Below are 23,453 nucleotides of genomic sequence, written 5' to 3'. Positions count from 1 at the left end.
TTGGAGACAAAGCCTGCGGCCCAGTCAAAGGAGGACTACCTGCCACAGGCCATGGGGTCAGAAGCCTACAAAAGGAAGCGCGCCTCGGAATACAGGATCTCACTTGCTCAAGAGCCTTGCCTCCCACCATGGGAAGCAGCTCTAAAGGAACCTTGCGAAAATCATATTTTGAGCGATACTGCGTCATGCTAGGCAAATTGTGAGTCAGAAAAGCAACTTCATTTTGAGAAGCCCTGACCTACGGGAAGGAAAAGCTTTCAAGGTCAGAAGAGGGACTTTTCCCTGACCGGGAATCGAACCCGGGCCGCGGCGGTGAAAGCGCCGAATCCTAGCCACTAGACCACCAGGGAGTAGATGCTCTAGTGTGCCTGCCTTGCTCACCCCCTTATTGTGACTAAGCTAACTCCAATATAAAAATTAACGGTAAGGTCCGAGTGGGAGAAAGTTAGGTGTCACACAGTGTGTTTGTTATAAGCAATTACTTTTAACCTCCTGCAAAAGCCTTTTAACTCTGCAATCACCTCTTGCTGGACAGCTGGTGCTACAGCAGCAAGCATAAAAAGGGAGTTGAAGAAAGTAAATCCTTGGGTCTCACCAGGGTGGCCGAGTGGTTAAGGCGTTGGACTTAAGATCCAATGGACGTTTGTCCGCATGGGCTCGAGCCCCATTCCTGGTATGGGTTTTCAGCAGGTTTGTAGGAACGTGCAGATGCTTTTGAAAAGCATTTTCCTCCGCCCTCCTCGGCCTCCCACTGCCCCTCCCCAACGGTCCCCATTCAAGCCTCAGGTGTGGAGTCTGCTGCTACTCTTCCACCAGCATGGATGCTTCCCAGAGCAATGAAGTGCCATCTACACAGAGCCCCTGCCTAGAGAAATACACCTCCTATGTCTTTTTCCACTATAGGGAGTAGGAGAAAGGGATTGCTTCCTGGGCAACATGGGTCTGCCGCTAGAATTTGCAGATTTCTCCCCTTTTTTTGATTTACGCCTACAGGCTCTCCCTTCCCAGTGGAGCAGGATCTGCTGATGCAGGCCCGGCTGGCTCAAACGTGCAAAGGGTACTCCACAGGCCTCTGGGAAAGAAATTGAGCAGAGTTTCCTGCCCCGCCTCCTCTCGCCTTCCGAACGGGCTTCCAAACGGGCAATGCCCTGACGGGTCCCCCACAACCTATCCTGCCCATGCCCACACCCCTGTATATGAGGGTGACCCATGTCCCTCACCCTTCATGCTCGAATGGAAGGCCTGTGTGTCCTGAGGGGAGCACCAGACAGGCATCTCTCAGGCCAGGCAGACACCTGCAGTACCTGTTAAGCTCCAAAGCCTGTACATTCCCAAGATGCAACAGGTCACTATGCAAATCAGGCAGCCCTTGCCACACCCTCCCCGCCTCTGGCCTCTGCCGCTTTCCGTACGTGCAGCTCAGCTTTTTCTTACCCAGAGGCAGACTTCCGTTTTAGCAAACAGGTGGGTTGCAGTGGGTCCAGGACGCCATTTGGAGACAAAGCCTGCGGCCCAGTCAAAGGAGGACTACCTGCCACAGGCCATGGGGTCAGAAGCCTACAAAAGGAAGCGCGCCTCGGAATACAGGATCTCACTTGCTCAAGAGCCTTGCCTCCCACCATGGGAAGCAGCTCTAAAGGAACCTTGCGAAAATCATATTTTGAGCGATACTGCGTCATGCTAGGCAAATTGTGAGTCAGAAAAGCAACTTCATTTTGAGAAGCCCTGACCTACGGGAAGGAAAAGCTTTCAAGGTCAGAAGAGGGACTTTTCCCTGACCGGGAATCGAACCCGGGCCGCGGCGGTGAAAGCGCCGAATCCTAGCCACTAGACCACCAGGGAGTAGATGCTCTAGTGTGCCTGCCTTGCTCACCCCCTTATTGTGACTAAGCTAACTCCAATATAAAAATTAACGGTAAGGTCCGAGTGGGAGAAAGTTAGGTGTCACACAGTGTGTTTGTTATAAGCAATTACTTTTAACCTCCTGCAAAAGCCTTTTAACTCTGCAATCACCTCTTGCTGGACAGCTGGTGCTACAGCAGCAAGCATAAAAAGGGAGTTGAAGAAAGTAAATCCTTGGGTCTCACCAGGGTGGCCGAGTGGTTAAGGCGTTGGACTTAAGATCCAATGGACGTTTGTCCGCATGGGCTCGAGCCCCATTCCTGGTATGGGTTTTCAGCAGGTTTGTAGGAACGTGCAGATGCTTTTGAAAAGCATTTTCCTCCGCCCTCCTCGGCCTCCCACTGCCCCTCCCCAACGGTCCCCATTCAAGCCTCAGGTGTGGAGTCTGCTGCTACTCTTCCACCAGCATGGATGCTTCCCAGAGCAATGAAGTGCCATCTACACAGAGCCCCTGCCTAGAGAAATACACCTCCTATGTCTTTTTCCACTATAGGGAGTAGGAGAAACTGATTGCTTCCTGGGCAACATGGGTCTGCCGCTAGAATTTGCAGATTTCTCCCCTTTTTTTGATTTACGCCTACAGGCTCTCCCTTCCCAGTGGAGCAGGATCTGCTGATGCAGGCCCGGCTGGCTCAAACGTGCAAAGGGTTCTCCACAGGCCTCTGGGAAAGAAATTGAGCAGAGTTTCCTGCCCCGCCTCCTCTCGCCTTCCGAACGGGCAATGCCCTGACGGGTCCCCCACAACCTATCCTGCCCATGCCCACACCCCTGTATATGAGGGTGACCCATGTCCCTCACCCTCCATGCTCGAATGGAAGGCCTGTGTGTCCTGAGGGGAGCACCAGACAGGCATCTCTCAGGCCAGGCAGACACCTGCAGTACCTGTTAAGCTCCAAAGCCTGTACATTCCCAAGATGCAACAGGTCACTATGCAAATCAGGCAGCCCTTGCCACACCCTCCCCGCCTCTGGCCTCTGCCGCTTTCCGTACGTGCAGCTCAGCTTTTTCTTACCCAGAGGCAGACTTCCGTTTTAGCAAACAGGTGGGTTGCAGTGGGTCCAGGACGCCATTTGGAGACAAAGCCTGCGGCCCAGTCAAAGGAGGACTACCTGCCACAGGCCATGGGGTCAGAAGCCTACAAAAGGAAGCGCGCCTCGGAATACAGGATCTCACTTGCTCAAGAGCCTTGCCTCCCACCATGGGAAGCAGCTCTAAAGGAACCTTGCGAAAATCATATTTTGAGCGATACTGCGTCATGCTAGGCAAATTGTGAGTCAGAAAAGCAACTTCATTTTGAGAAGCCCTGACCTACGGGAAGGAAAAGCTTTCAAGGTCAGAAGAGGGACTTTTCCCTGACCGGGAATCGAACCCAGGCCGCGGCGGTGAGAGCGCCGAATCCTAACCACTAGACCACCAGGGAGCCCAGAGGCGTGCAGCAAAAGTTCATACACTGCTCTCCGAGTGACAAAGCTCATGGGGGCTGAAAACATATTTTATTCTACAGCAAATATGAATCGGAACTTAATCCTCATGATGCCACCAGACTGCCTGTCACTTCCAGGCACAGGCCATCCTCTCCCCCTTGCTACTGAACCGATGAATTCCTGCACAATCAGGATCCCCGGGAAAACACAAGAGGGACACCTAGTGGCTGCTGATGGCGCACAGACAGCTGGTACACCTTCTCTCACCTATCTCGTTATTCAGCTTGCTGGAAGAATACATTGCGCTTAAGCGATTCAAGAGTGCAAAGGAGAAGAGTGCTCCAAAGTAGATGTATGCATCACAGCAGGGTTTTCCAGCAATTTACCTTTCTGTTGAGCTGGTACTGCACTTCACGCCAACATAGAGCACCTGACTGGGTGGGGGACTGCGTGCGCACAAAGGTGGCTTAGGTCAATGGGGGCAAAGCAACCTGGGGCACAGGAGAACAAGCCCCATTCCTCCGCTTTCATCTATTGGGAGGGGTGCCTTTTTAAAGACCTTCTTTTAAAAAAGATACACAGACAAATTAAGCAATCTATGCTTTAGAGGGATCTTCCCTGACCGGGAATCGAACCCGGGCCGCGGCGGTGAAAGCGCCGAATCCTAGCCACTAGACCACCAGGGAGTAGATGCTCTAGTGTGCCTGCCTTGCTCACCCCCTTATTGTGACTAAGCTAACTCCAATATAAAAATTAACGGTAAGGTCCGAGTGGGAGAAAGTTAGGTGTCACACAGTGTGTTTGTTATAAGCAATTACTTTTAACCTCCTGCAAAAGCCTTTTAACTCTGCAATCACCTCTTGCTGGACAGCTGGTGCTACAGCAGCAAGCATAAAAAGGGAGTTGAAGAAAGTAAATCCTTGGGTCTCACCAGGGTGGCCGAGTGGTTAAGGCGTTGGACTTAAGATCCAATGGACGTTTGTCCGCATGGGCTCGAGCCCCATTCCTGGTATGGGTTTTCAGCAGGTTTGTAGGAACGTGCAGATGCTTTTGAAAAGCATTTTCCTCCGCCCTCCTCGGCCTCCCACTGCCCCTCCCCAACGGTCCCCATTCAAGCCTCAGGTGTGGAGTCTGCTGCTACTCTTCCACCAGCATGGATGCTTCCCAGAGCAATGAAGTGCCATCTACACAGAGCCCCTGCCTAGAGAAATACACCTCCTATGTCTTTTTCCACTATAGGGAGTAGGAGAAACTGATTGCTTCCTGGGCAACATGGGTCTGCCGCTAGAATTTGCAGATTTCTCCCCTTTTTTTGATTTACGCCTACAGGCTCTCCCTTCCCAGTGGAGCAGGATCTGCTGATGCAGGCCCGCGCTGGCTCAAACGTGCAAAGGGTTCTCCACAGGCCTCTGGGAAAGAAATTGAGCAGAGTTTCCTGCCCCGCCTCCTCTCGCCTTCCGAACGGGCAATGCCCTGACGGGTCCCCCACAACCTATCCTGCCCATGCCCACACCCCTGTATATGAGGGTGACCCATGTCCCTCACCCTCCATGCTCGAATGGAAGGCCTGTGTGTCCTGAGGGGAGCACCAGACAGGCATCTCTCAGGCCAGGCAGACACCTGCAGTACCTGTTAAGCTCCAAAGCCTGTACATTCCCAAGATGCAACAGGTCACTATGCAAATCAGGCAGCCCTTGCCACACCCTCCCCGCCTCTGGCCTCTGCCGCTTTCCGTACGTGCAGCTCAGCTTTTTCTTACCCAGAGGCAGACTTCCGTTTTAGCAAACAGGTGGGTTGCAGTGGGTCCAGGACGCCATTTGGAGACAAAGCCTGCGGCCCAGTCAAAGGAGGACTACCTGCCACAGGCCATGGGGTCAGAAGCCTACAAAAGGAAGCGCGCCTCGGAATACAGGATCTCACTTGCTCAAGAGCCTTGCCTCCCACCATGGGAAGCAGCTCTAAAGGAACCTTGCGAAAATCATATTTTGAGCGATACTGCGTCATGCTAGGCAAATTGTGAGTCAGAAAAGCAACTTCATTTTGAGAAGCCCTGACCTACGGGAAGGAAAAGCTTTCAAGGTCAGAAGAGGGACTTTTCCCTGACCGGGAATCGAACCCAGGCCGCGGCGGTGAGAGCGCCGAATCCTAACCACTAGACCACCAGGGAGCCCAGAGCTGTGCAGCAAAAGTTCATACACTGCTCTCCGAGTGACAAAGCTCATGGGGGCTGAAAACATATTTTATTCTACAGCAAATATGAATCGGAACTTAATCCTCATGATGCCACCAGACTGCCTGTCACTTCCAGGCACAGGCCATCCTCTCCCCCTTGCTACTGAACCGATGAATTCCTGCACAATCAGGATCCCCGGGAAAACACAAGAGGGACACCTAGTGGCTGCTGATGGCGCACAGACAGCTGGTACACCTTCTCTCACCTATCTCGTTATTCAGCTTGCTGGAAGAATACATTGCGCTTAAGCGATTCAAGAGTGCAAAGGAGAAGAGTGCTCCAAAGTAGATGTATGCATCACAGCAGGGTTTTCCAGCAATTTACCTTTCTGTTGAGCTGGTACTGCACTTCACGCCAACATAGAGCACCTGACTGGGTGGGGGACTGCGTGCGCACAAAGGTGGCTTAGGTCAATGGGGGCAAAGCAACCTGGGGCACAGGAGAACAAGCCCCATTCCTCCGCTTTCATCTATTGGGAGGGGTGCCTTTTTAAAGACCTTCTTTTAAAAAAGATACACAGACAAATTAAGCAATCTATGCTTTAGAGGGATCTTCCCTGACCGGGAATCGAACCCGGGCCGCGGCGGTGAAAGCGCCGAATCCTAGCCACTAGACCACCAGGGAGTAGATGCTCTAGTGTGCCTGCCTTGCTCACCCCCTTATTGTGACTAAGCTAACTCCAATATAAAAATTAACGGTAAGGTCCGAGTGGGAGAAAGTTAGGTGTCACACAGTGTGTTTGTTATAAGCAATTACTTTTAACCTCCTGCAAAAGCCTTTTAACTCTGCAATCACCTCTTGCTGGACAGCTGGTGCTACAGCAGCAAGCATAAAAAGGGAGTTGAAGAAAGTAAATCCTTGGGTCTCACCAGGGTGGCCGAGTGGTTAAGGCGTTGGACTTAAGATCCAATGGACGTTTGTCCGCATGGGCTCGAGCCCCATTCCTGGTATGGGTTTTCAGCAGGTTTGTAGGAACGTGCAGATGCTTTTGAAAAGCATTTTCCTCCGCCCTCCTCGGCCTCCCACTGCCCCTCCCCAACGGTCCCCATTCAAGCCTCAGGTGTGGAGTCTGCTGCTACTCTTCCACCAGCATGGATGCTTCCCAGAGCAATGAAGTGCCATCTACACAGAGCCCCTGCCTAGAGAAATACACCTCCTATGTCTTTTTCCACTATAGGGAGTAGGAGAAACTGATTGCTTCCTGGGCAACATGGGTCTGCCGCTAGAATTTGCAGATTTCTCCCCTTTTTTTGATTTACGCCTACAGGCTCTCCCTTCCCAGTGGAGCAGGATCTGCTGATGCAGGCCCGGCTGGCTCAAACGTGCAAAGGGTTCTCCACAGGCCTCTGGGAAAGAAATTGAGCAGAGTTTCCTGCCCCGCCTCCTCTCACCTTCCGAACGGGCTTCCAAACGGGCAATGCCCTGACGGGTCCCCCACAACCTATCCTGCCCATGCCCACACCCCTGTATATGAGGGTGACCCATGTCCCTCACCCTTCATGCTCGAATGGAAGGCCTGTGTGTCCTGAGGGGAGCACCAGACAGGCATCTCTCAGGCCAGGCAGACACCTGCAGTACCTGTTAAGCTCCAAAGCCTGTACATTCCCAAGATGCAACAGGTCACTATGCAAATCAGGCAGCCCTTGCCACACCCTCCCCGCCTCTGGCCTCTGCCGCTTTCCGTACGTGCAGCTCAGCTTTTTCTTACCCAGAGGCAGACTTCCGTTTTAGCAAACAGGTGGGTTGCAGTGGGTCCAGGACGCCATTTGGAGACAAAGCCTGCGGCCCAGTCAAAGGAGGACTACCTGCCACAGGCCATGGGGTCAGAAGCCTACAAAAGGAAGCGCGCCTCGGAATACAGGATCTCACTTGCTCAAGAGCCTTGCCTCCCACCATGGGAAGCAGCTCTAAAGGAACCTTGCGAAAATCATATTTTGAGCGATACTGCGTCATGCTAGGCAAATTGTGAGTCAGAAAAGCAACTTCATTTTGAGAAGCCCTGACCTACGGGAAGGAAAAGCTTTCAAGGTCAGAAGAGGGACTTTTCCCTGACCGGGAATCGAACCCGGGCCGCGGCGGTGAAAGCGCCGAATCCTAGCCACTAGACCACCAGGGAGTAGATGCTCTAGTGTGCCTGCCTTGCTCACCCCCTTATTGTGACTAAGCTAACTCCAATATAAAAATTAACGGTAAGGTCCGAGTGGGAGAAAGTTAGGTGTCACACAGTGTGTTTGTTATAAGCAATTACTTTTAACCTCCTGCAAAAGCCTTTTAACTCTGCAATCACCTCTTGCTGGACAGCTGGTGCTACAGCAGCAAGCATAAAAAGGGAGTTGAAGAAAGTAAATCCTTGGGTCTCACCAGGGTGGCCGAGTGGTTAAGGCGTTGGACTTAAGATCCAATGGACGTTTGTCCGCATGGGCTCGAGCCCCATTCCTGGTATGGGTTTTCAGCAGGTTTGTAGGAACGTGCAGATGCTTTTGAAAAGCATTTTCCTCCGCCCTCCTCGGCCTCCCACTGCCCCTCCCCAACGGTCCCCATTCAAGCCTCAGGTGTGGAGTCTGCTGCTACTCTTCCACCAGCATGGATGCTTCCCAGAGCAATGAAGTGCCATCTACACAGAGCCCCTGCCTAGAGAAATACACCTCCTATGTCTTTTTCCACTATAGGGAGTAGGAGAAACTGATTGCTTCCTGGGCAACATGGGTCTGCCGCTAGAATTTGCAGATTTCTCCCCTTTTTTTGATTTACGCCTACAGGCTCTCCCTTCCCAGTGGAGCAGGATCTGCTGATGCAGGCCCGGCTGGCTCAAACGTGCAAAGGGTTCTCCACAGGCCTCTGGGAAAGAAATTGAGCAGAGTTTCCTGCCCCGCCTCCTCTCGCCTTCCGAACGGGCAATGCCCTGACGGGTCCCCCACAACCTATCCTGCCCATGCCCACACCCCTGTATATGAGGGTGACCCATGTCCCTCACCCTCCATGCTCGAATGGAAGGCCTGTGTGTCCTGAGGGGAGCACCAGACAGGCATCTCTCAGGCCAGGCAGACACCTGCAGTACCTGTTAAGCTCCAAAGCCTGTACATTCCCAAGATGCAACAGGTCACTATGCAAATCAGGCAGCCCTTGCCACACCCTCCCCGCCTCTGGCCTCTGCCGCTTTCCGTACGTGCAGCTCAGCTTTTTCTTACCCAGAGGCAGACTTCCGTTTTAGCAAACAGGTGGGTTGCAGTGGGTCCAGGACGCCATTTGGAGACAAAGCCTGCGGCCCAGTCAAAGGAGGACTACCTGCCACAGGCCATGGGGTCAGAAGCCTACAAAAGGAAGCGCGCCTCGGAATACAGGATCTCACTTGCTCAAGAGCCTTGCCTCCCACCATGGGAAGCAGCTCTAAAGGAACCTTGCGAAAATCATATTTTGAGCGATACTGCGTCATGCTAGGCAAATTGTGAGTCAGAAAAGCAACTTCATTTTGAGAAGCCCTGACCTACGGGAAGGAAAAGCTTTCAAGGTCAGAAGAGGGACTTTTCCCTGACCGGGAATCGAACCCAGGCCGCGGCGGTGAGAGCGCCGAATCCTAACCACTAGACCACCAGGGAGCCCAGAGGCGTGCAGCAAAAGTTCATACACTGCTCTCCGAGTGACAAAGCTCATGGGGGCTGAAAACATATTTTATTCTACAGCAAATATGAATCGGAACTTAATCCTCATGATGCCACCAGACTGCCTGTCACTTCCAGGCACAGGCCATCCTCTCCCCCTTGCTACTGAACCGATGAATTCCTGCACAATCAGGATCCCCGGGAAAACACAAGAGGGACACCTAGTGGCTGCTGATGGCGCACAGACAGCTGGTACACCTTCTCTCACCTATCTCGTTATTCAGCTTGCTGGAAGAATACATTGCGCTTAAGCGATTCAAGAGTGCAAAGGAGAAGAGTGCTCCAAAGTAGATGTATGCATCACAGCAGGGTTTTCCAGCAATTTACCTTTCTGTTGAGCTGGTACTGCACTTCACGCCAACATAGAGCACCTGACTGGGTGGGGGACTGCGTGCGCACAAAGGTGGCTTAGGTCAATGGGGGCAAAGCAACCTGGGGCACAGGAGAACAAGCCCCATTCCTCCGCTTTCATCTATTGGGAGGGGTGCCTTTTTAAAGACCTTCTTTTAAAAAAGATACACAGACAAATTAAGCAATCTATGCTTTAGAGGGATCTTCCCTGACCGGGAATCGAACCCGGGCCGCGGCGGTGAAAGCGCCGAATCCTAGCCACTAGACCACCAGGGAGTAGATGCTCTAGTGTGCCTGCCTTGCTCACCCCCTTATTGTGACTAAGCTAACTCCAATATAAAAATTAACGGTAAGGTCCGAGTGGGAGAAAGTTAGGTGTCACACAGTGTGTTTGTTATAAGCAATTACTTTTAACCTCCTGCAAAAGCCTTTTAACTCTGCAATCACCTCTTGCTGGACAGCTGGTGCTACAGCAGCAAGCATAAAAAGGGAGTTGAAGAAAGTAAATCCTTGGGTCTCACCAGGGTGGCCGAGTGGTTAAGGCGTTGGACTTAAGATCCAATGGACGTTTGTCCGCATGGGCTCGAGCCCCATTCCTGGTATGGGTTTTCAGCAGGTTTGTAGGAACGTGCAGATGCTTTTGAAAAGCATTTTCCTCCGCCCTCCTCGGCCTCCCACTGCCCCTCCCCAACGGTCCCCATTCAAGCCTCAGGTGTGGAGTCTGCTGCTACTCTTCCACCAGCATGGATGCTTCCCAGAGCAATGAAGTGCCATCTACACAGAGCCCCTGCCTAGAGAAATACACCTCCTATGTCTTTTTCCACTATAGGGAGTAGGAGAAACTGATTGCTTCCTGGGCAACATGGGTCTGCCGCTAGAATTTGCAGATTTCTCCCCTTTTTTTGATTTACGCCTACAGGCTCTCCCTTCCCAGTGGAGCAGGATCTGCTGATGCAGGCCCGCGCTGGCTCAAACGTGCAAAGGGTTCTCCACAGGCCTCTGGGAAAGAAATTGAGCAGAGTTTCCTGCCCCGCCTCCTCTCGCCTTCCGAACGGGCAATGCCCTGACGGGTCCCCCACAACCTATCCTGCCCATGCCCACACCCCTGTATATGAGGGTGACCCATGTCCCTCACCCTCCATGCTCGAATGGAAGGCCTGTGTGTCCTGAGGGGAGCACCAGACAGGCATCTCTCAGGCCAGGCAGACACCTGCAGTACCTGTTAAGCTCCAAAGCCTGTACATTCCCAAGATGCAACAGGTCACTATGCAAATCAGGCAGCCCTTGCCACACCCTCCCCGCCTCTGGCCTCTGCCGCTTTCCGTACGTGCAGCTCAGCTTTTTCTTACCCAGAGGCAGACTTCCGTTTTAGCAAACAGGTGGGTTGCAGTGGGTCCAGGACGCCATTTGGAGACAAAGCCTGCGGCCCAGTCAAAGGAGGACTACCTGCCACAGGCCATGGGGTCAGAAGCCTACAAAAGGAAGCGCGCCTCGGAATACAGGATCTCACTTGCTCAAGAGCCTTGCCTCCCACCATGGGAAGCAGCTCTAAAGGAACCTTGCGAAAATCATATTTTGAGCGATACTGCGTCATGCTAGGCAAATTGTGAGTCAGAAAAGCAACTTCATTTTGAGAAGCCCTGACCTACGGGAAGGAAAAGCTTTCAAGGTCAGAAGAGGGACTTTTCCCTGACCGGGAATCGAACCCAGGCCGCGGCGGTGAGAGCGCCGAATCCTAACCACTAGACCACCAGGGAGCCCAGAGCTGTGCAGCAAAAGTTCATACACTGCTCTCCGAGTGACAAAGCTCATGGGGGCTGAAAACATATTTTATTCTACAGCAAATATGAATCGGAACTTAATCCTCATGATGCCACCAGACTGCCTGTCACTTCCAGGCACAGGCCATCCTCTCCCCCTTGCTACTGAACCGATGAATTCCTGCACAATCAGGATCCCCGGGAAAACACAAGAGGGACACCTAGTGGCTGCTGATGGCGCACAGACAGCTGGTACACCTTCTCTCACCTATCTCGTTATTCAGCTTGCTGGAAGAATACATTGCGCTTAAGCGATTCAAGAGTGCAAAGGAGAAGAGTGCTCCAAAGTAGATGTATGCATCACAGCAGGGTTTTCCAGCAATTTACCTTTCTGTTGAGCTGGTACTGCACTTCACGCCAACATAGAGCACCTGACTGGGTGGGGGACTGCGTGCGCACAAAGGTGGCTTAGGTCAATGGGGGCAAAGCAACCTGGGGCACAGGAGAACAAGCCCCATTCCTCCGCTTTCATCTATTGGGAGGGGTGCCTTTTTAAAGACCTTCTTTTAAAAAAGATACACAGACAAATTAAGCAATCTATGCTTTAGAGGGATCTTCCCTGACCGGGAATCGAACCCGGGCCGCGGCGGTGAAAGCGCCGAATCCTAGCCACTAGACCACCAGGGAGTAGATGCTCTAGTGTGCCTGCCTTGCTCACCCCCTTATTGTGACTAAGCTAACTCCAATATAAAAATTAACGGTAAGGTCCGAGTGGGAGAAAGTTAGGTGTCACACAGTGTGTTTGTTATAAGCAATTACTTTTAACCTCCTGCAAAAGCCTTTTAACTCTGCAATCACCTCTTGCTGGACAGCTGGTGCTACAGCAGCAAGCATAAAAAGGGAGTTGAAGAAAGTAAATCCTTGGGTCTCACCAGGGTGGCCGAGTGGTTAAGGCGTTGGACTTAAGATCCAATGGACGTTTGTCCGCATGGGCTCGAGCCCCATTCCTGGTATGGGTTTTCAGCAGGTTTGTAGGAACGTGCAGATGCTTTTGAAAAGCATTTTCCTCCGCCCTCCTCGGCCTCCCACTGCCCCTCCCCAACGGTCCCCATTCAAGCCTCAGGTGTGGAGTCTGCTGCTACTCTTCCACCAGCATGGATGCTTCCCAGAGCAATGAAGTGCCATCTACACAGAGCCCCTGCCTAGAGAAATACACCTCCTATGTCTTTTTCCACTATAGGGAGTAGGAGAAACTGATTGCTTCCTGGGCAACATGGGTCTGCCGCTAGAATTTGCAGATTTCTCCCCTTTTTTTGATTTACGCCTACAGGCTCTCCCTTCCCAGTGGAGCAGGATCTGCTGATGCAGGCCCGGCTGGCTCAAACGTGCAAAGGGTTCTCCACAGGCCTCTGGGAAAGAAATTGAGCAGAGTTTCCTGCCCCGCCTCCTCTCACCTTCCGAACGGGCTTCCAAACGGGCAATGCCCTGACGGGTCCCCCACAACCTATCCTGCCCATGCCCACACCCCTGTATATGAGGGTGACCCATGTCCCTCACCCTTCATGCTCGAATGGAAGGCCTGTGTGTCCTGAGGGGAGCACCAGACAGGCATCTCTCAGGCCAGGCAGACACCTGCAGTACCTGTTAAGCTCCAAAGCCTGTACATTCCCAAGATGCAACAGGTCACTATGCAAATCAGGCAGCCCTTGCCACACCCTCCCCGCCTCTGGCCTCTGCCGCTTTCCGTACGTGCAGCTCAGCTTTTTCTTACCCAGAGGCAGACTTCCGTTTTAGCAAACAGGTGGGTTGCAGTGGGTCCAGGACGCCATTTGGAGACAAAGCCTGCGGCCCAGTCAAAGGAGGACTACCTGCCACAGGCCATGGGGTCAGAAGCCTACAAAAGGAAGCGCGCCTCGGAATACAGGATCTCACTTGCTCAAGAGCCTTGCCTCCCACCATGGGAAGCAGCTCTAAAGGAACCTTGCGAAAATCATATTTTGAGCGATACTGCGTCATGCTAGGCAAATTGTGAGTCAGAAAAGCAACTTCATTTTGAGAAGCCCTGACCTACGGGAAGGAAAAGCTTTCAAGGTCAGAAGAGGGACTTTTCCCTGACCGGGAATCGAACCCGGGCCGCGGCGGTGAAAGCGCCGAATCCTAGCCACTAGACCACCAGGGAGTAGATGCTCTAGTGTGCCTGCCTTGCTCACCCCCTTATTGTGACTAAGCTAACTCCAATATAAAAATTAACGGTAAGGTCCGAGTGGGAGAAAGTTAGGTGTCACACAGTGTGTTTGTTATAAGCAATTACTTTTAACCTCCTGCAAAAGCCTTTTAACTCTGCAATCACCTCTTGCTGGACAGCTGGTGCTACAGCAGCAAGCATAAAAAGGGAGTTGAAGAAAGTAAATCCTTGGGTCTCACCAGGGTGGCCGAGTGGTTAAGGCGTTGGACTTAAGATCCAATGGACGTTTGTCCGCATGGGCTCGAGCCCCATTCCTGGTATGGGTTTTCAGCAGGTTTGTAGGAACGTGCAGATGCTTTTGAAAAGCATTTTCCTCCGCCCTCCTCGGCCTCCCACTGCCCCTCCCCAACGGTCCCCATTCAAGCCTCAGGTGTGGAGTCTGCTGCTACTCTTCCACCAGCATGGATGCTTCCCAGAGCAATGAAGTGCCATCTACACAGAGCCCCTGCCTAGAGAAATACACCTCCTATGTCTTTTTCCACTATAGGGAGTAGGAGAAAGGGATTGCTTCCTGGGCAACATGGGTCTGCCGCTAGAATTTGCAGATTTCTCCCCTTTTTTTGATTTACGCCTACAGGCTCTCCCTTCCCAGTGGAGCAGGATCTGCTGATGCAGGCCCGGCTGGCTCAAACGTGCAAAGGGTACTCCACAGGCCTCTGGGAAAGAAATTGAGCAGAGTTTCCTGCCCCGCCTCCTCTCGCCTTCCGAACGGGCTTCCAAACGGGCAATGCCCTGACGGGTCCCCCACAACCTATCCTGCCCATGCCCACACCCCTGTATATGAGGGTGACCCATGTCCCTCACCCTTCATGCTCGAATGGAAGGCCTGTGTGTCCTGAGGGGAGCACCAGACAGGCATCTCTCAGGCCAGGCAGACACCTGCAGTACCTGTTAAGCTCCAAAGCCTGTACATTCCCAAGATGCAACAGGTCACTATGCAAATCAGGCAGCCCTTGCCACACCCTCCCCGCCTCTGGCCTCTGCCGCTTTCCGTACGTGCAGCTCAGCTTTTTCTTACCCAGAGGCAGACTTCCGTTTTAGCAAACAGGTGGGTTGCAGTGGGTCCAGGACGCCATTTGGAGACAAAGCCTGCGGCCCAGTCAAAGGAGGACTACCTGCCACAGGCCATGGGGTCAGAAGCCTACAAAAGGAAGCGCGCCTCGGAATACAGGATCTCACTTGCTCAAGAGCCTTGCCTCCCACCATGGGAAGCAGCTCTAAAGGAACCTTGCGAAAATCATATTTTGAGCGATACTGCGTCATGCTAGGCAAATTGTGAGTCAGAAAAGCAACTTCATTTTGAGAAGCCCTGACCTACGGGAAGGAAAAGCTTTCAAGGTCAGAAGAGGGACTTTTCCCTGACCGGGAATCGAACCCGGGCCGCGGCGGTGAAAGCGCCGAATCCTAGCCACTAGACCACCAGGGAGTAGATGCTCTAGTGTGCCTGCCTTGCTCACCCCCTTATTGTGACTAAGCTAACTCCAATATAAAAATTAACGGTAAGGTCCGAGTGGGAGAAAGTTAGGTGTCACACAGTGTGTTTGTTATAAGCAATTACTTTTAACCTCCTGCAAAAGCCTTTTAACTCTGCAATCACCTCTTGCTGGACAGCTGGTGCTACAGCAGCAAGCATAAAAAGGGAGTTGAAGAAAGTAAATCCTTGGGTCTCACCAGGGTGGCCGAGTGGTTAAGGCGTTGGACTTAAGATCCAATGGACGTTTGTCCGCATGGGCTCGAGCCCCATTCCTGGTATGGGTTTTCAGCAGGTTTGTAGGAACGTGCAGATGCTTTTGAAAAGCATTTTCCTCCGCCCTCCTCGGCCTCCCACTGCCCCTCCCCAACGGTCCCCATTCAAGCCTCAGGTGTGGAGTCTGCTGCTACTCTTCCACCAGCATGGATGCTTCCCAGAGCAATGAAGTGCCATCTACACAGAGCCCCTGCCTAGAGAAATACACCTCCTATGTCTTTTTCCACTATAGGGAGTAGGAGAAAGGGATTGCTTCCTGGGCAACATGGGTCTGCCGCTAGAATTTGCAGATTTCTCCCCTTTTTTTGATTTACGCCTACAGGCTCTCCCTTCCCAGTGGAGCAGGATCTGCTGATGCAGGCCCGGCTGGCTCAAACGTGCAAAGGGTACTCCACAGGCCTCTGGGAAAGAAATTGAGCAGAGTTTCCTGCCCCGCCTCCTCTCGCCTTCCGAACGGGCTTCCAAACGGGCAATGCCCTGACGGGTCCCCCACAACCTATCCTGCCCATGCCCACACCCCTGTATATGAGGGTGACCCATGTCCCTCACCCTTCATGCTCGAATGGAAGGCCTGTGTGTCCTGAGGGGAGCACCAGACAGGCATCTCTCAGGCCAGGCAGACACCTGCAGTACCTGTTAAGCTCCAAAGCCTGTACATTCCCAAGATGCAACAGGTCACTATGCAAATCAGGCAGCCCTTGCCACACCCTCCCCGCCTCTGGCCTCTGCCGCTTTCCGTACGTGCAGCTCAGCTTTTTCTTACCCAGAGGCAGACTTCCGTTTTAGCAAACAGGTGGGTTGCAGTGGGTCCAGGACGCCATTTGGAGACAAAGCCTGCGGCCCAGTCAAAGGAGGACTACCTGCCACAGGCCATGGGGTCAGAAGCCTACAAAAGGAAGCGCGCCTCGGAATACAGGATCTCACTTGCTCAAGAGCCTTGCCTCCCACCATGGGAAGCAGCTCTAAAGGAACCTTGCGAAAATCATATTTTGAGCGATACTGCGTCATGCTAGGCAAATTGTGAGTCAGAAAAGCAACTTCATTTTGAGAAGCCCTGACCTACGGGAAGGAAAAGCTTTCAAGGTCAGAAGAGGGACTTTTCCCTGACCGGGAATCGAACCCAGGCCGCGGCGGTGAGAGCGCCGAATCCTAACCACTAGACCACCAGGGAGCCCAGAGCTGTGCAGCAAAAGTTCATACACTGCTCTCCGAGTGACAAAGCTCATGGGGGCTGAAAACATATTTTATTCTACAGCAAATATGAATCGGAACTTAATCCTCATGATGCCACCAGACTGCCTGTCACTTCCAGGCACAGGCCATCCTCTCCCCCTTGCTACTGAACCGATGAATTCCTGCACAATCAGGATCCCCGGGAAAACACAAGAGGGACACCTAGTGGCTGCTGATGGCGCACAGACAGCTGGTACACCTTCTCTCACCTATCTCGTTATTCAGCTTGCTGGAAGAATACATTGCGCTTAAGCGATTCAAGAGTGCAAAGGAGAAGAGTGCTCCAAAGTAGATGTATGCATCACAGCAGGGTTTTCCAGCAATTTACCTTTCTGTTGAGCTGGTACTGCACTTCACGCCAACATAGAGCACCTGACTGGGTGGGGGACTGCGTGCGCACAAAGGTGGCTTAGGTCAATGGGGGCAAAGCAACCTGGGGCACAGGAGAACAAGCCCCATTCCTCCGCTTTCATCTATTGGGAGGGGTGCCTTTTTAAAGACCTTCTTTTAAAAAAGATACACAGACAAATTAAGCAATCTATGCTTTAGAGGGATCTTCCCTGACCGGGAATCGAACCCGGGCCGCGGCGGTGAAAGCGCCGAATCCTAGCCACTAGACCACCAGGGAGTAGATGCTCTAGTGTGCCTGCCTTGCTCACCCCCTTATTGTGACTAAGCTAACTCCAATATAAAAATTAACGGTAAGGTCCGAGTGGGAGAAAGTTAGGTGTCACACAGTGTGTTTGTTATAAGCAATTACTTTTAACCTCCTGCAAAAGCCTTTTAACTCTGCAATCACCTCTTGCTGGACAGCTGGTGCTACAGCAGCAAGCATAAAAAGGGAGTTGAAGAAAGTAAATCCTTGGGTCTCACCAGGGTGGCCGAGTGGTTAAGGCGTTGGACTTAAGATCCAATGGACGTTTGTCCGCATGGGCTCGAGCCCCATTCCTGGTATGGGTTTTCAGCAGGTTTGTAGGAACGTGCAGATGCTTTTGAAAAGCATTTTCCTCCGCCCTCCTCGGCCTCCCACTGCCCCTCCCCAACGGTCCCCATTCAAGCCTCAGGTGTGGAGTCTGCTGCTACTCTTCCACCAGCATGGATGCTTCCCAGAGCAATGAAGTGCCATCTACACAGAGCCCCTGCCTAGAGAAATACACCTCCTATGTCTTTTTCCACTATAGGGAGTAGGAGAAACTGATTGCTTCCTGGGCAACATGGGTCTGCCGCTAGAATTTGCAGATTTCTCCCCTTTTTTTGATTTACGCCTACAGGCTCTCCCTTCCCAGTGGAGCAGGATCTGCTGATGCAGGCCCGGCTGGCTCAAACGTGCAAAGGGTTCTCCACAGGCCTCTGGGAAAGAAATTGAGCAGAGTTTCCTGCCCCGCCTCCTCTCACCTTCCAAACGGGCTTCCAAACGGGCAATGCCCTGACGGGTCCCCCACAACCTATCCTGCCCATGCCCACACCCCTGTATATGAGGGTGACCCATGTCCCTCACCCTTCATGCTCGAATGGAAGGCCTGTGTGTCCTGAGGGGAGCACCAGACAGGCATCTCTCAGGCCAGGCAGACACCTGCAGTACCTGTTAAGCTCCAAAGCCTGTACATTCCCAAGATGCAACAGGTCACTATGCAAATCAGGCAGCCCTTGCCACACCCTCCCCGCCTCTGGCCTCTGCCGCTTTCCGTACGTGCAGCTCAGCTTTTTCTTACCCAGAGGCAGACTTCCGTTTTAGCAAACAGGTGGGTTGCAGTGGGTCCAGGACGCCATTTGGAGACAAAGCCTGCGGCCCAGTCAAAGGAGGACTACCTGCCACAGGCCATGGGGTCAGAAGCCTACAAAAGGAAGCGCGCCTCGGAATACAGGATCTCACTTGCTCAAGAGCCTTGCCTCCCACCATGGGAAGCAGCTCTAAAGGAACCTTGCGAAAATCATATTTTGAGCGATACTGCGTCATGCTAGGCAAATTGTGAGTCAGAAAAGCAACTTCATTTTGAGAAGCCCTGACCTACGGGAAGGAAAAGCTTTCAAGGTCAGAAGAGGGACTTTTCCCTGACCGGGAATCGAACCCGGGCCGCGGCGGTGAAAGCGCCGAATCCTAGCCACTAGACCACCAGGGAGTAGATGCTCTAGTGTGCCTGCCTTGCTCACCCCCTTATTGTGACTAAGCTAACTCCAATATAAAAATTAACGGTAAGGTCCGAGTGGGAGAAAGTTAGGTGTCACACAGTGTGTTTGTTATAAGCAATTACTTTTAACCTCCTGCAAAAGCCTTTTAACTCTGCAATCACCTCTTGCTGGACAGCTGGTGCTACAGCAGCAAGCATAAAAAGGGAGTTGAAGAAAGTAAATCCTTGGGTCTCACCAGGGTGGCCGAGTGGTTAAGGCGTTGGACTTAAGATCCAATGGACGTTTGTCCGCATGGGCTCGAGCCCCATTCCTGGTATGGGTTTTCAGCAGGTTTGTAGGAACGTGCAGATGCTTTTGAAAAGCATTTTCCTCCGCCCTCCTCGGCCTCCCACTGCCCCTCCCCAACGGTCCCCATTCAAGCCTCAGGTGTGGAGTCTGCTGCTACTCTTCCACCAGCATGGATGCTTCCCAGAGCAATGAAGTGCCATCTACACAGAGCCCCTGCCTAGAGAAATACACCTCCTATGTCTTTTTCCACTATAGGGAGTAGGAGAAAGGGATTGCTTCCTGGGCAACATGGGTCTGCCGCTAGAATTTGCAGATTTCTCCCCTTTTTTTGATTTACGCCTACAGGCTCTCCCTTCCCAGTGGAGCAGGATCTGCTGATGCAGGCCCGGCTGGCTCAAACGTGCAAAGGGTACTCCACAGGCCTCTGGGAAAGAAATTGAGCAGAGTTTCCTGCCCCGCCTCCTCTCGCCTTCCGAACGGGCTTCCAAACGGGCAATGCCCTGACGGGTCCCCCACAACCTATCCTGCCCATGCCCACACCCCTGTATATGAGGGTGACCCATGTCCCTCACCCTTCATGCTCGAATGGAAGGCCTGTGTGTCCTGAGGGGAGCACCAGACAGGCATCTCTCAGGCCAGGCAGACACCTGCAGTACCTGTTAAGCTCCAAAGCCTGTACATTCCCAAGATGCAACAGGTCACTATGCAAATCAGGCAGCCCTTGCCACACCCTCCCCGCCTCTGGCCTCTGCCGCTTTCCGTACGTGCAGCTCAGCTTTTTCTTACCCAGAGGCAGACTTCCGTTTTAGCAAACAGGTGGGTTGCAGTGGGTCCAGGACGCCATTTGGAGACAAAGCCTGCGGCCCAGTCAAAGGAGGACTACCTGCCACAGGCCATGGGGTCAGAAGCCTACAAAAGGAAGCGCGCCTCGGAATACAGGATCTCACTTGCTCAAGAGCCTTGCCTCCCACCATGGGAAGCAGCTCTAAAGGAACCTTGCGAAAATCATATTTTGAGCGATACTGCGTCATGCTAGGCAAATTGTGAGTCAGAAAAGCAACTTCATTTTGAGAAGCCCTGACCTACGGGAAGGAAAAGCTTTCAAGGTCAGAAGAGGGACTTTTCCCTGACCGGGAATCGAACCCAGGCCGCGGCGGTGAGAGCGCCGAATCCTAACCACTAGACCACCAGGGAGCCCAGAGCTGTGCAGCAAAAGTTCATACACTGCTCTCCGAGTGACAAAGCTCATGGGGGCTGAAAACATATTTTATTCTACAGCAAATATGAATCGGAACTTAATCCTCATGATGCCACCAGACTGCCTGTCACTTCCAGGCACAGGCCATCCTCTCCCCCTTGCTACTGAACCGATGAATTCCTGCACAATCAGGATCCCCGGGAAAACACAAGAGGGACACCTAGTGGCTGCTGATGGCGCACAGACAGCTGGTACACCTTCTCTCACCTATCTCGTTATTCAGCTTGCTGGAAGAATACATTGCGCTTAAGCGATTCAAGAGTGCAAAGGAGAAGAGTGCTCCAAAGTAGATGTATGCATCACAGCAGGGTTTTCCAGCAATTTACCTTTCTGTTGAGCTGGTACTGCACTTCACGCCAACATAGAGCACCTGACTGGGTGGGGGACTGCGTGCGCACAAAGGTGGCTTAGGTCAATGGGGGCAAAGCAACCTGGGGCACAGGAGAACAAGCCCCATTCCTCCGCTTTCATCTATTGGGAGGGGTGCCTTTTTAAAGACCTTCTTTTAAAAAAGATACACAGACAAATTAAGCAATCTATGCTTTAGAGGGATCTTCCCTGACCGGGAATCGAACCCGGGCCGCGGCGGTGAAAGCGCCGAATCCTAGCCACTAGACCACCAGGGAGTAGATGCTCTAGTGTGCCTGCCTTGCTCACCCCCTTATTGTGACTAAGCTAACTCCAATATAAAAATTAACGGTAAGGTCCGAGTGGGAGAAAGTTAGGTGTCACACAGTGTGTTTGTTATAAGCAATTACTTTTAACCTCCTGCAAAAGCCTTTTAACTCTGCAATCACCTCTTGCTGGACAGCTGGTGCTACAGCAGCAAGCATAAAAAGGGAGTTGAAGAAAGTAAATCCTTGGGTCTCACCAGGGTGGCCGAGTGGTTAAGGCGTTGGACTTAAGATCCAATGGACGTTTGTCCGCATGGGCTCGAGCCCCATTCCTGGTATGGGTTTTCAGCAGGTTTGTAGGAACGTGCAGATGCTTTTGAAAAGCATTTTCCTCCGCCCTCCTCGGCCTCCCACTGCCCCTCCCCAACGGTCCCCATTCAAGCCTCAGGTGTGGAGTCTGCTGCTACTCTTCCACCAGCATGGATGCTTCCCAGAGCAATGAAGTGCCATCTACACAGAGCCCCTGCCTAGAGAAATACACCTCCTATGTCTTTTTCCACTATAGGGAGTAGGAGAAACTGATTGCTTCCTGGGCAACATGGGTCTGCCGCTAGAATTTGCAGATTTCTCCCCTTTTTTTGATTTACGCCTACAGGCTCTCCCTTCCCAGTGGAGCAGGATCTGCTGATGCAGGCCCGGCTGGCTCAAACGTGCAAAGGGTTCTCCACAGGCCTCTGGGAAAGAAATTGAGCAGAGTTTCCTGCCCCGCCTCCTCTCACCTTCCAAACGGGCTTCCAAACGGGCAATGCCCTGACGGGTCCCCCACAACCTATCCTGCCCATGCCCACACCCCTGTATATGAGGGTGACCCATGTCCCTCACCCTTCATGCTCGAATGGAAGGCCTGTGTGTCCTGAGGGGAGCACCAGACAGGCATCTCTCAGGCCAGGCAGACACCTGCAGTACCTGTTAAGCTCCAAAGCCTGTACATTCCCAAGATGCAACAGGTCACTATGCAAATCAGGCAGCCCTTGCCACACCCTCCCCGCCTCTGGCCTCTGCCGCTTTCCGTACGTGCAGCTCAGCTTTTTCTTACCCAGAGGCAGACTTCCGTTTTAGCAAACAGGTGGGTTGCAGTGGGTCCAGGACGCCATTTGGAGACAAAGCCTGCGGCCCAGTCAAAGGAGGACTACCTGCCACAGGCCATGGGGTCAGAAGCCTACAAAAGGAAGCGCGCCTCGGAATACAGGATCTCACTTGCTCAAGAGCCTTGCCTCCCACCATGGGAAGCAGCTCTAAAGGAACCTTGCGAAAATCATATTTTGAGCGATACTGCGTCATGCTAGGCAAATTGTGAGTCAGAAAAGCAACTTCATTTTGAGAAGCCCTGACCTACGGGAAGGAAAAGCTTTCAAGGTCAGAAGAGGGACTTTTCCCTGACCGGGAATCGAACCCGGGCCGCGGCGGTGAAAGCGCCGAATCCTAGCCACTAGACCACCAGGGAGTAGATGCTCTAGTGTGCCTGCCTTGCTCACCCCCTTATTGTGACTAAGCTAACTCCAATATAAAAATTAACGGTAAGGTCCGAGTGGGAGAAAGTTAGGTGTCACACAGTGTGTTTGTTATAAGCAATTACTTTTAACCTCCTGCAAAAGCCTTTTAACTCTGCAATCACCTCTTGCTGGACAGCTGGTGCTACAGCAGCAAGCATAAAAAGGGAGTTGAAGAAAGTAAATCCTTGGGTCTCACCAGGGTGGCCGAGTGGTTAAGGCGTTGGACTTAAGATCCAATGGACGTTTGTCCGCATGGGCTCGAGCCCCATTCCTGGTATGGGTTTTCAGCAGGTTTGTAGGAACGTGCAGATGCTTTTGAAAAGCATTTTCCTCCGCCCTCCTCGGCCTCCCACTGCCCCTCCCCAACGGTCCCCATTCAAGCCTCAGGTGTGGAGTCTGCTGCTACTCTTCCACCAGCATGGATGCTTCCCAGAGCAATGAAGTGCCATCTACACAGAGCCCCTGCCTAGAGAAATACACCTCCTATGTCTTTTTCCACTATAGGGAGTAGGAGAAAGGGATTGCTTCCTGGGCAACATGGGTCTGCCGCTAGAATTTGCAGATTTCTCCCCTTTTTTTGATTTACGCCTACAGGCTCTCCCTTCCCAGTGGAGCAGGATCTGCTGATGCAGGCCCGGCTGGCTCAAACGTGCAAAGGGTACTCCACAGGCCTCTGGGAAAGAAATTGAGCAGAGTTTCCTGCCCCGCCTCCTCTCGCCTTCCGAACGGGCTTCCAAACGGGCAATGCCCTGACGGGTCCCCCACAACCTATCCTGCCCATGCCCACACCCCTGTATATGAGGGTGACCCATGTCCCTCACCCTTCATGCTCGAATGGAAGGCCTGTGTGTCCTGAGGGGAGCACCAGACAGGCATCTCTCAGGCCAGGCAGACACCTGCAGTACCTGTTAAGCTCCAAAGCCTGTACATTCCCAAGATGCAACAGGTCACTATGCAAATCAGGCAGCCCTTGCCACACCCTCCCCGCCTCTGGCCTCTGCCGCTTTCCGTACGTGCAGCTCAGCTTTTTCTTACCCAGAGGCAGACTTCCGTTTT

The 23,453-nt window shown here is 52.6% G+C and overlaps 32 non-coding genes across 32 annotated transcripts; 13 read left to right on the top strand and 19 right to left on the bottom strand.

Moving 5' to 3' along the window:
* Positions 1-278: 278 nt before the first annotated feature.
* On the bottom strand, positions 279-350 carry TRNAE-UUC (transfer RNA glutamic acid (anticodon UUC)). The gene has a single exon. It is a non-coding gene; the product is annotated as a tRNA-Glu (tRNA).
* Positions 351-593: 243 nt separating this feature from the next.
* Positions 594-676, top strand: TRNAL-UAA (transfer RNA leucine (anticodon UAA)). Its single transcript has one exon. It is a non-coding gene; the product is annotated as a tRNA-Leu (tRNA).
* A 1,094-nt stretch (positions 677-1,770) lies between these two features.
* Positions 1,771-1,842, bottom strand: TRNAE-UUC (transfer RNA glutamic acid (anticodon UUC)). The gene has a single exon. It is a non-coding gene; the product is annotated as a tRNA-Glu (tRNA).
* Positions 1,843-2,085: 243 nt separating this feature from the next.
* On the top strand, positions 2,086-2,168 carry TRNAL-UAA (transfer RNA leucine (anticodon UAA)). The gene has a single exon. It is a non-coding gene; the product is annotated as a tRNA-Leu (tRNA).
* Positions 2,169-3,250: 1,082 nt separating this feature from the next.
* Positions 3,251-3,322, bottom strand: TRNAE-CUC (transfer RNA glutamic acid (anticodon CUC)). The gene has a single exon. It is a non-coding gene; the product is annotated as a tRNA-Glu (tRNA).
* A 618-nt stretch (positions 3,323-3,940) lies between these two features.
* On the bottom strand, positions 3,941-4,012 carry TRNAE-UUC (transfer RNA glutamic acid (anticodon UUC)). The gene has a single exon. It is a non-coding gene; the product is annotated as a tRNA-Glu (tRNA).
* Positions 4,013-4,255: 243 nt separating this feature from the next.
* TRNAL-UAA (transfer RNA leucine (anticodon UAA)) lies at positions 4,256-4,338 on the top strand. The gene has a single exon. It is a non-coding gene; the product is annotated as a tRNA-Leu (tRNA).
* Positions 4,339-5,421: 1,083 nt separating this feature from the next.
* Positions 5,422-5,493, bottom strand: TRNAE-CUC (transfer RNA glutamic acid (anticodon CUC)). The gene has a single exon. It is a non-coding gene; the product is annotated as a tRNA-Glu (tRNA).
* A 618-nt stretch (positions 5,494-6,111) lies between these two features.
* TRNAE-UUC (transfer RNA glutamic acid (anticodon UUC)) lies at positions 6,112-6,183 on the bottom strand. The gene has a single exon. It is a non-coding gene; the product is annotated as a tRNA-Glu (tRNA).
* Positions 6,184-6,426: 243 nt separating this feature from the next.
* TRNAL-UAA (transfer RNA leucine (anticodon UAA)) lies at positions 6,427-6,509 on the top strand. Its single transcript has one exon. It is a non-coding gene; the product is annotated as a tRNA-Leu (tRNA).
* Positions 6,510-7,603: 1,094 nt separating this feature from the next.
* On the bottom strand, positions 7,604-7,675 carry TRNAE-UUC (transfer RNA glutamic acid (anticodon UUC)). Its single transcript has one exon. It is a non-coding gene; the product is annotated as a tRNA-Glu (tRNA).
* A 243-nt stretch (positions 7,676-7,918) lies between these two features.
* Positions 7,919-8,001, top strand: TRNAL-UAA (transfer RNA leucine (anticodon UAA)). Its single transcript has one exon. It is a non-coding gene; the product is annotated as a tRNA-Leu (tRNA).
* A 1,082-nt stretch (positions 8,002-9,083) lies between these two features.
* TRNAE-CUC (transfer RNA glutamic acid (anticodon CUC)) lies at positions 9,084-9,155 on the bottom strand. The gene has a single exon. It is a non-coding gene; the product is annotated as a tRNA-Glu (tRNA).
* Positions 9,156-9,773: 618 nt separating this feature from the next.
* On the bottom strand, positions 9,774-9,845 carry TRNAE-UUC (transfer RNA glutamic acid (anticodon UUC)). Its single transcript has one exon. It is a non-coding gene; the product is annotated as a tRNA-Glu (tRNA).
* A 243-nt stretch (positions 9,846-10,088) lies between these two features.
* TRNAL-UAA (transfer RNA leucine (anticodon UAA)) lies at positions 10,089-10,171 on the top strand. The gene has a single exon. It is a non-coding gene; the product is annotated as a tRNA-Leu (tRNA).
* A 1,083-nt stretch (positions 10,172-11,254) lies between these two features.
* TRNAE-CUC (transfer RNA glutamic acid (anticodon CUC)) lies at positions 11,255-11,326 on the bottom strand. Its single transcript has one exon. It is a non-coding gene; the product is annotated as a tRNA-Glu (tRNA).
* A 618-nt stretch (positions 11,327-11,944) lies between these two features.
* On the bottom strand, positions 11,945-12,016 carry TRNAE-UUC (transfer RNA glutamic acid (anticodon UUC)). Its single transcript has one exon. It is a non-coding gene; the product is annotated as a tRNA-Glu (tRNA).
* A 243-nt stretch (positions 12,017-12,259) lies between these two features.
* Positions 12,260-12,342, top strand: TRNAL-UAA (transfer RNA leucine (anticodon UAA)). The gene has a single exon. It is a non-coding gene; the product is annotated as a tRNA-Leu (tRNA).
* A 1,094-nt stretch (positions 12,343-13,436) lies between these two features.
* On the bottom strand, positions 13,437-13,508 carry TRNAE-UUC (transfer RNA glutamic acid (anticodon UUC)). The gene has a single exon. It is a non-coding gene; the product is annotated as a tRNA-Glu (tRNA).
* Positions 13,509-13,751: 243 nt separating this feature from the next.
* On the top strand, positions 13,752-13,834 carry TRNAL-UAA (transfer RNA leucine (anticodon UAA)). Its single transcript has one exon. It is a non-coding gene; the product is annotated as a tRNA-Leu (tRNA).
* A 1,094-nt stretch (positions 13,835-14,928) lies between these two features.
* TRNAE-UUC (transfer RNA glutamic acid (anticodon UUC)) lies at positions 14,929-15,000 on the bottom strand. Its single transcript has one exon. It is a non-coding gene; the product is annotated as a tRNA-Glu (tRNA).
* A 243-nt stretch (positions 15,001-15,243) lies between these two features.
* Positions 15,244-15,326, top strand: TRNAL-UAA (transfer RNA leucine (anticodon UAA)). Its single transcript has one exon. It is a non-coding gene; the product is annotated as a tRNA-Leu (tRNA).
* A 1,094-nt stretch (positions 15,327-16,420) lies between these two features.
* TRNAE-CUC (transfer RNA glutamic acid (anticodon CUC)) lies at positions 16,421-16,492 on the bottom strand. Its single transcript has one exon. It is a non-coding gene; the product is annotated as a tRNA-Glu (tRNA).
* Positions 16,493-17,110: 618 nt separating this feature from the next.
* TRNAE-UUC (transfer RNA glutamic acid (anticodon UUC)) lies at positions 17,111-17,182 on the bottom strand. Its single transcript has one exon. It is a non-coding gene; the product is annotated as a tRNA-Glu (tRNA).
* A 243-nt stretch (positions 17,183-17,425) lies between these two features.
* TRNAL-UAA (transfer RNA leucine (anticodon UAA)) lies at positions 17,426-17,508 on the top strand. The gene has a single exon. It is a non-coding gene; the product is annotated as a tRNA-Leu (tRNA).
* Positions 17,509-18,602: 1,094 nt separating this feature from the next.
* TRNAE-UUC (transfer RNA glutamic acid (anticodon UUC)) lies at positions 18,603-18,674 on the bottom strand. The gene has a single exon. It is a non-coding gene; the product is annotated as a tRNA-Glu (tRNA).
* Positions 18,675-18,917: 243 nt separating this feature from the next.
* Positions 18,918-19,000, top strand: TRNAL-UAA (transfer RNA leucine (anticodon UAA)). Its single transcript has one exon. It is a non-coding gene; the product is annotated as a tRNA-Leu (tRNA).
* A 1,094-nt stretch (positions 19,001-20,094) lies between these two features.
* Positions 20,095-20,166, bottom strand: TRNAE-CUC (transfer RNA glutamic acid (anticodon CUC)). Its single transcript has one exon. It is a non-coding gene; the product is annotated as a tRNA-Glu (tRNA).
* A 618-nt stretch (positions 20,167-20,784) lies between these two features.
* TRNAE-UUC (transfer RNA glutamic acid (anticodon UUC)) lies at positions 20,785-20,856 on the bottom strand. The gene has a single exon. It is a non-coding gene; the product is annotated as a tRNA-Glu (tRNA).
* Positions 20,857-21,099: 243 nt separating this feature from the next.
* On the top strand, positions 21,100-21,182 carry TRNAL-UAA (transfer RNA leucine (anticodon UAA)). The gene has a single exon. It is a non-coding gene; the product is annotated as a tRNA-Leu (tRNA).
* A 1,094-nt stretch (positions 21,183-22,276) lies between these two features.
* TRNAE-UUC (transfer RNA glutamic acid (anticodon UUC)) lies at positions 22,277-22,348 on the bottom strand. The gene has a single exon. It is a non-coding gene; the product is annotated as a tRNA-Glu (tRNA).
* Positions 22,349-22,591: 243 nt separating this feature from the next.
* On the top strand, positions 22,592-22,674 carry TRNAL-UAA (transfer RNA leucine (anticodon UAA)). The gene has a single exon. It is a non-coding gene; the product is annotated as a tRNA-Leu (tRNA).
* Positions 22,675-23,453: the final 779 nt, after the last annotated feature.

Source organism: Lissotriton vulgaris, chromosome 4_1 (assembly GCF_964263255.1).
Source record: "Lissotriton vulgaris chromosome 4_1, aLisVul1.2, whole genome shotgun sequence".
Taxonomy (NCBI): domain Eukaryota; kingdom Metazoa; phylum Chordata; class Amphibia; order Caudata; family Salamandridae; genus Lissotriton; species Lissotriton vulgaris.
Note: the sequence above shows the minus strand (reverse complement) of the source record. Positions and strands in the feature narration are given on the sequence as shown.